Source organism: Spermophilus citellus (assembly GCF_964194105.1).
Source record: "Spermophilus citellus genome assembly, chromosome: 13".
NCBI classification, from domain to species: domain Eukaryota; kingdom Metazoa; phylum Chordata; class Mammalia; order Rodentia; family Sciuridae; genus Spermophilus; species Spermophilus citellus.
In genome coordinates, this window is record NC_138193.1 from 68,149,803 (window position 1) to 68,155,802 (window position 6,000).

At 33.3% G+C, this 6,000-nt stretch overlaps 1 protein-coding gene across 7 annotated transcripts in view; it reads right to left on the reverse strand.

The window, feature by feature from the left end:
- VRK2 (VRK serine/threonine kinase 2) overlaps positions 1 to 6,000 on the reverse strand; it is a gene marked incomplete at its 3' end in the record, with an annotated part of 101,121 nt that overhangs the window by 75,145 nt on the left and 19,976 nt on the right. The gene's annotated exons all lie outside the window — the stretch shown is intronic.

Consider the following 6,000-nt stretch of genomic DNA (forward strand, 5'->3'; position numbering starts at 1 on the left):
AGAACATAGTTGAACTGACAGCACCATCAATCAATAAATTTAACTGACATTTATAGAATACTATATCCAACAACAGCAGAATACAGATTCTTATCAAGTTCACATTGTATGTTCACCAAAACAGAATATTCTGGGCCAAAAGATACATCTTAACAAGTTTAAGAGAATAGAAATGACACAAAATATGTTCTCAGATGACAATAAAAATAAACTAAAAACCAATAAATAACTCAAAGTCAGACAGAAAAACCCCAAAATATTTAAAGAATACATTTCTAAATAACAAATGGACTCCAAAATAAAAACCCCAAGGAAAAATTAAAAATGCTTTAAACTAAATGAAATGAAAATGCAATTTTTCAAAATTTATGGGATAGGGCAGGGGCATATCTCAGTGATATAATGCGTGCTTAACATGTCTGAGGACTTGAGTTCAATACTTAACAACAAAAGAAAGTAAGTTAGTTCAATTTTGCTCAATATGATAGCATCTACCTTTAATTCCTGCTACTCAGGAGGCTGAGCCAGGAGGATCACTTGAACCTAGGAGTTTGAGACCATCTCAAACACACACACAAATACACACACAATTTATGGAATGCTGCATAAGCAATGCTTACATGGAAATTTATAGCACTGAACATGGATATTAGAGTAGAAGAGCTAAAATCAATCATCTAAGCTTTTTCTTTGAGAACCTAAAGAACAATATGAGAAGGAAACAAAAGAAATAAAAATTTCCATGTAAAAATCAATTATATTGAAAAGAGAAAAGTAATGCAAAAAAAAAAAAAAAAACCAAAAGCCAGTTCTTCGAAAAGATCAAAACTTTAAATATCTAAGCAAGGCTGACCAAGACAAAATGAAGAAGATGCATTGTACTAATATCAGAAATTACTTAAGGACCACTGCTATCAATCTTAGATATTAAGAGAATAAAATGGAAAAACTGTGTATGACAATCGGTGCTCACAAACTTGACATTTATGTGAAATGTACCAATTCCTTGAATAACAAAATCTAACAAAATCCACACAAGGAGAAATTACTTAAGTAGTCACATATTTATTAAAGAAACCAAATCAATAATAATCTTCTAAAATAGAAAGCATCAGACCTAAACAGGTTGTAAAATTCAATTTAAATGTTAAACATTTTAATAAGAAATGACACCATTTCTTTACAATTTTTCTGAGAAAACAGATGCAAAAAGAACATTTCCTTATTCTGTGAAACCAGCATCACCCAAATACCAAAGCATCTAAAGATATTGCAAGAAAGGCAAACTCTATATCAATATCTCTCATAAATATTGATGCAACAATCCTCAACAAAATATTAGAACTGGACATCCAGATGCCAAAAAAAAAAAAGAAAAAAATATATATATATAGATGCTAACTTTACAAAAAAAATTAACTTGAAGTGAATAACAGATCTAAATGTAAAGTGAAAAACTATAAAATATCTAGAGGATAACACAGGTGAAAATTTAGGTGATGGAGGGTAATTTTTTTATATATATAATAACAAAAATATAATCTATATAAGAAAAATTGATAAATTGTACTTCACTGATATTAAAAATTCCTGCCATGAAAGATACTATTTAAAAAAAATCACAATCTTCATGAAAATATCTAGAAAACACATGTCTGATAAAAGGTATATCAAAAATATACAAAGTTCTCTTATAACTCAACAATTGAAAATGAACCCATTTAAAAATAGGGAAAATATTTAATATACTTCCCCAAAGATATTAAGGTGTCAAATAAATAAGAAAGATGCTCAAGATCAAATCAACAGAAATTCACAAATTACAACAATGAGATACAACCATCCATCTGTGAGAATGCTGAAATCTAAAGCACTGACAATGACAAACGTTGGCAGGAGGATTTGGAGCAAGAGAAACTCATATTTGTTGCTGCAGGGAATATAAAATGGTATAGCCACTTAGGAAGGAGTTTAGCAGTTTCATACAAAGCTGAACTGTCTTACTATACGATCCTGGAGTTAAGTATATACCCAAATTGGTTAAAATATTGCTACATAAAAATCTTCACATGAATATTTATGTCTGATTTACTCACAACTGACAAAAACTGGAAACAATCCAGATATTCGGGTGAGTGAATAAACTGTGGTATATCTATGTAATGGAATACTATTTAACAATAAAAAGAAATGCTCTTCCAACCATAAAACGACAAGGAAGAACTATAAATGCTTATTGCACAGTGAAAAAAAGCCTGTCTGAAAAGGTTACATACTGTTTGATTCCAATTATATGCCACTTTGAAAAAGGCAAAACCATAAAAGACAGGGAAAAAAATCAGTGCTTACCAGGTTCACTTATTTCCCCTAGTGCTGGGGATAGAACCCAGGGCTTGGTGTATGCTGGGCAAGTGCTCTACCATTGAGCTACACTCCCAATCCTCATCAAGGGTTAATAGGAAGGGAGAAGAAGACTAAAAGGTGGAGCCCAGGCAATTGCAGAGCAGTAAAACTACTTCCATATGATACTGTAATGGTGAATACATGACATTATACATTTGCACAAACTCATAAAACTATACAATAAAAGAAGTGAACACTAAATTATGTACCTTCGTGAGAAATAACGTATTTATATTAGTTCACTAATACTGTAATAAATATATCACACTAATTCAATATGCTCCTCATAAGATAAACTGACAATGGAGTGGGGCGAGGGGAGGGGTCATGTACAGGTATTCAGTTTTAACTGCTCAATTTCCTGTAAACCTAAAACTGCTCTAAATAATAGAGTCCCCTAATTAAAAATAATATATGATAGAAGGTTCAATGTGAAAAAAGGTCAGAATTTAAGTAGCGGCGAATCTGCAGCAGATGTTCCATTTATTTTCCCTCTGGTATCTGTCAGTTGGAATTCAAAGAACACCAAAACTTAGAAGTTGGCATCACTGAAAATAGATCTTCAGGAAAAGCCCTCTTATTAAGGTCGGAAGAGGGAAATGAGTCTTAAAACATGCAGAGAGCATGGAAATTTCTGTTTTCCTTTTTTCCTTAGTTCACTCCCATTATAGTGCCTGAGCAATTATGTGGTGATACAGGGACCCAGAGACTCAAAACGTAAGGAGGAGAACCTTCCTTTCCATTTAGATAAGCTAGGACCTCCCAAAGGAGGGTGATCCAATTTCTTTTTTTCTCTATACCTTTTTACCACTCGCCCCAGATACAGGTACACAGCACAGGATACATAAAGGCCCAGCTTTCTAGTAACAGAACCTGAAAAGGAGAGCCCTGAGATCCACTAAGTACCAAGGAGAACATAAAGGGAGAAGGACTCAGGAGAGTGACCACAAAAAGTTGTGTTGAACTCCTGGGCTCACTCTCATGCTGTGCACAAGTGAAGCTAACACTAAACAGCATGTGAATTTCAAAGAGTTAACTACAGGATAGGCCACTGGCCAAGTTCCAATCTGGTCACTAAGTGGAACACACAAGGGACCAACTTGAGTAACACTTTTGCTATTGAAAACTGAACCAACATCATCTCCCAAATTATGAAAGATCTGTCAGAACTTGAGTTCTGAATATAACCAGGACAACTGCCTGCTAAGAGAAAATATTGATATTCGATGTTAGAAATAAACAAGAACCAAATCTGCTAACATAATATTCAACATATCCATGATGTAGCCAAAAAGCACTAGGTATAAGAACAACAACAACAAAAAAGCCCATGAGAATAAAATCAACAGACTACCAAGGCCAAAATGACAGAGATGTTGAAACAATCTGACAAAGACTTTAAAAACAGCTACTATAAAAATGTTCCACTAAGATAAAATGAATGAAAGGATAGAACAAGCAGCAAAGACACAGAAAATACAAGGAAGAATCAAATGACACTTTTGGAAGTGGAAAGTATATAACCAAAAATCTGTCTTTAGTTCCAAAGTGGGTTCAATACAATTATGGAGATGACACATGAAAAAGTTACTAAACTTGGTGACAAATCAATAGAAATTATCCAACCTGAACAGAGAGAAAAAATATGGAAAAAACTGAACAGGGAGAGCCTTAGAAACTTGAAGGCAATAATAAAACATCAAACATTTGGAGTCACAGAGAAGAGAAGTGATACTGAAAAATTACTTGATGGAAAATCATCCCAAGTTTTATGTACACATAAACCTACAGACTCAAAAATTTCAGAAAATTTCTCCAAAAGAGTAAACACAGAAAATCATTGCCCAGATACATCACAGTTACATTGCTGAGAGCAAAAAACCAAGAGAAATCATGAAAGAAGCTAGAGCAAAACAGTACATTATCTACAGAGGACAATGACTCAAATGACTGCAGATTGCTCATCAGAAATCACAAAGTGGGAAGTGCCAGGAAAAAAAAAATTCAACCTCATATCCACCAAAAATGCCCTAAGAAAAGGAAGACACTGAGAAAACAGGGATATTATACAAGGAAACTATATGCTATTAAGAATAAAAGAAGAGAAAATGTGGTATATATCTGGAAAATGTAATCAATATATGTATCTCTTCGATTTAAAATGTATTTGAAAGTAGAAGCAAAAATGAAAACATGAATTGATTTAATTTTTTATGAATACAAACATAAGAACAGAACAACTATAACATAAAAATTTGTGGAATGCAGCCAAAGCAGGGCTTTACAGGAAGAAAATAAGCAAAAACCAATGAAACTGGAAACAGAAAAACAATAGAGTACATTGATGAACCAAATACTATTTCTTTGACATGGTCAATAAAATAATTTGTATCAAGACTGACAAAAAGAAAGAAAAATTAAAATGTCCAACATCAGGGGGGAAAAAAAGAGGAAACAGCACTATAAAAATGACTGACACTGGGGCTGGGCTTGTGGCTCAGCGGCAGAGCATTTGCCTAGCCTGTGCAAGGACCCAGGCTCAATCCTCAGCATCACATAAAACAAACAAATAAAATAAAGGTATTGTGTCCAACTACAACCCAAAAATAAATATTAAAAAAAGACTGACATTAAAAGTATAGCACATGGGGCTGGAGGAATACCTGCCAAGCATGCATGAGGCTCTGGGTGCAATCCCCAGTGCCACACACACAAAACAGTAGAGCACAAGAATACTAAGAACAGCTCTCCTTACACATGTGACAATTCAAGAATGGAGCCTTTAAAAATCTACAAACTACTAAAAGTTATCTAAGATGAACACAAATGACCAGATTAATCCAACAACCATTAAAGAAAGAGAATCATGATTTTAAAAAATCTCAAAACCCCACTTTGAGAGAGTTATCTAAGCCCTGCTGGCTCCACTGCAGAATTAAACAAACAAACAAAAATTTAAAAAGGAGTAATATTAATTCTATACATTCACTTCTAGAAAGCAAAAGAGAATACTTCACGCCTCATTATATGAGGCCAGCATTACTCTAATATCAAAACCAGACAAAAAATGGTAGGAAAAAACAAAGAAAACCACAGACCAATAACACTATAGATAGAAAAATCCTCAACAAAAACACAAATCAGCTGGGCTTGGTGCCACTGAGGCATAAAGATCAAAAGTTAATAAATATTAAATTCAAAACATCACAAAATAAAATATTAAAATGAGTGGGGAGGTAGCTCAGTGGTAAAGCATCCCTGGGCTCAATTTAAGCACTACCAAAAACCCAAACAAATCCAGAAATATATAAAAAATAATAATACACCAAGATGAAGTTGGGTTGATTTGAGGAATACAAGGATTCTTCAATATTCAAAAATCCATCAGTATCATCCACTACATTAATAGTCTCAAAGGGACAAATCACATGATTGTATCAACTGATGTAGAAAACTCAATTGACATAATTCAATAATCAAGATTGAAAACTCTCAATACACTTCAGAGAAAACTTCCACAACTTGATAAAGAACATCTACAAAAAAAAAAAAAAAAAAAAAAAAAGTACAACTGACATTCACAAGTTCACTTTTGCC